Below are 3,298 nucleotides of genomic sequence, written 5' to 3' on the forward strand. Positions count from 1 at the left end.
GCTCACTTATTTGTTTCATAGTTTAATTCTTAATTTCTTTGCGTGTTTTTGGGTACTTGCATAGTTTAATTCACAAATTTCGGGCGCATTATAGTATTTGAGAGTTGTAGCATTGCGTTTTAGTACCCGTATGAATTCGCGTAGTCGTGTCAACTGTTTGTTTTGTTTTGAACGGCTTGTGAGATAAAAGAGGGGAAAAAATTGTTAGGGATGGGTAGGGACTGCGCCTGTTGTGTACGGATTCAGGGGGAATTGGCCACCGTCCGTAAACACCTGGAAGCTGTCTTGGCCGTATTCGATAGGCTCCAGGATGTTGCCGTGGGCCGCGGTGGCATTGGGACAGCCGAGACGAGCGCTTTGGCGCCTCTGGAATCTGTAGCATCGCCTGGGATCTCTGATGCCACTGCGCCCTCGGATTTGGACGTCCCTGCAGGTCGGCACTTACCTGATGGTGTTTGGCGAACCGTAGCGGGGTCGCCAATCCCTGGGCGGAAGGTGAAAGTTGGTGCTGGCCGCAAGGCTGTACCCTTACGCCTCCGTAACAGGTTTGAGGTGCTGCCCACTGCTGAAAGTACTTCTGAGCCAGCAAGGGCGGTCTCGCCTGTTGCGGCAGTGGCCGGTCTTCCTGAGAGGCCCGGACAAGCCCAGAGGGTGGGGCTGCTTGTCATTGTGAGCTCCAATGCTAGGCGGGTGATGGAGCCCTTAGGGATATGGCAGCTAAGGACGGGAAGAAAGCCAATGTGCACCCCGTGTGCATACCGGGGGGGAGTCATCCAAGATGTGGAAAAGGTCCTTCCGGATGCCGTGAAGAGTACATGGTGCAGCCAACTGCTGGTGGTGGCTCATGTCGGCACTAATGACGTGTGTCGCTATGGATCGGAAGAGATTCTCTCTGGGTTCCGGCGGCTATCTGAGTTGGTTCAAATGACTCTAAGCACTATGGGACTTATCTGAAGTGATCAGTCCCCTAGACTTAGAACTACTTAAACCCAACTAACCTAAGGACATCACACACGTCCATACCCGAGGCAGGATTCGAACCTGCGACCGTAGCAGCCGCGTGGATTCAGACTGAAGTGGCTAGAACCGCTCAGCCACAGCGGCCGGCTCTGAGTTAGTGAAGACTGCCAGTCTTGCTATCGAGATGAAGGCAGAGCTCACCATCTGCAGCATCGTCGACAGGACCGATTACGGACCTTTTGTACAGATTCGAGTGAAGGGTCTGAATCAGGGGCTCAAACGGTTCTGCGACCTTGTAGGCTGCAGATTCCTCGACTTGGCCCATAGGGTGGTGAGGTTTCGGGTTCCGCTAAATAGGTCAGGTGTCCACTACACACAGGAGGCGGCTACACGTGTAGCACAGGCTGTGTGGCGTGGACTGGGCGGTTTTTTTAGGTCTCGTGAAAGATCAGAAAGGGATTCCAGTCTCAAAGGATACAGGGCAAAGAAACGACGAGAATCGACCAAACAACAGTCGGTATTGTAGTCGTAAATTGTCGTAGCTGTGTTGGAAAAGTACCAGTGCTTCAAGCTCTGATAGAAAGCACTGTAGCTGAAATCGTTATAGGAACAGAAAGATGGCTAAAACTGGAGATAAATTCTGCCGAAATTTTTACAGAAGGCCAAACAGTGTTCAGAAAGGATATATTAAATAAAGTTGGTGGTGGTGTGTTTTTGTCTGTCGGTAGTAGTTCATTTTGTACTGAAGTTGAAATAGATAGTTCCTGCGAATTACTATGGTAGAGGTTATGTTCAACAGCCGTACCAAAATAATAATTGGCTCCTTCTACAGACCCCCCCCCCCCCCCTCTCCCCGACTCACATGATATAATAGCTGAGCGATTCAAAGAAAACTTAAATCTCATTACAGATAAGTATCCCACTCATACAGTTATAATTGGAGGAGACTTCAATCTACCCTCGATTTGTTGGCGAAAATACATGTTCAAAGCAGGTGGTAGACAGAAAACATCTTCCGAAATTGAACTAAATGCTTTCTCTGAGAATTACTTTGAACAATTAGTTCATGAGCCCACACGAATTGTAAATGTTTGCGAAAACACACGTGACCTCTTAGCCACAAATACTCCTGATCTAATAGAGAGCGTCATGACGGATACAGGGATTAGTGAACACAAGGTCGTTGTAGCGAGGCTCAAACCCATATCAACCAAAACCACTAAAAATAAACGCAAAATATATCTATTTAAAACAGCAGATAAAAATTCGTTTGATGCCTTCGTAAGAGAGAATCTCCATTCCTTCCAAGCTAATTATGAAAGTGTAGACCAGATATGGCTCAAATTCAAAGATACAATATCGGCAGCATTCGATAGCTTCATACAGCACAATTTAATAAGAGACGAGATTGATCCACCATGATACACAAAACACGTCCGAACACTGTTGCAGAAGCGACGAAAAAAGCATGCCAAATTCAGAAGAACACAAAATCCCCAAGACTGGCTAAGTTTCACGGAAGCTCGAAATTTAGTGCGGACGTCTATGCGAGATGCTTTTAATAATTTCCACAATGAAACATTGTCCCAAAATATTATAGAAAGCCCAAAGAGATTCTGGTCGTATGTGAAGTACACCAGTGGTAAAAAACGGTCAATACCGTCACTGCGCGATAGCGATGAAAATGTTACCGCTGATGGTGCCACTAAAGCGGAGTTACTAAATACAGATGTCCGTAATTCCTTCGCGAAAGAAGACGAAGTAAGTATTCCAGAATTTGAAACCAGAACAGCTGTTAGCGTGAGTGACATAAAAGTAGATATCTTAGGTGTTGCAAAACCACTCAAATGAATTAAGAAAGGCAAGTCTTCCGGTCCAGATGGTATACCAACCAGGTTCCTTTCAGAGTATACAAACACACTAGCGCCTTTCTCAGCAATCATACACAGCCACTCACTTGACGAAAGGTTTGTTCCTAAAGACTGGAAAGTAGCACAGGTCATACCAACATTCAAGAAAGGAAATAGGAGTAACCAGTTGAATTACAGACCCGTATCACTGGCTTTAATTTGCAGTAGGATTTTGGAGCATGTACTATACTTGAACGTCATGAATCACCTTGAAGAAAATGACTTACTGATACATAACCAACACGGATTCAGAAAATATCGTTCTTGTGCAACACATGAAGTAATGAGTGTTTTCGACAAGACATCTCAGATCGATTCCATATTCCTAGATTTCCAGAAGGCTTTTGATACCGTTCCTCACAAGCGACTATTAATCAAATTGCGTGCATGTGGAGTATCGTCTCAGTTGTGTGACTGGATTCGTGATT

Source organism: Schistocerca americana, chromosome 7, assembly GCF_021461395.2.
Source record: "Schistocerca americana isolate TAMUIC-IGC-003095 chromosome 7, iqSchAmer2.1, whole genome shotgun sequence".
NCBI lineage: Eukaryota > Metazoa > Arthropoda > Insecta > Orthoptera > Acrididae > Schistocerca > Schistocerca americana.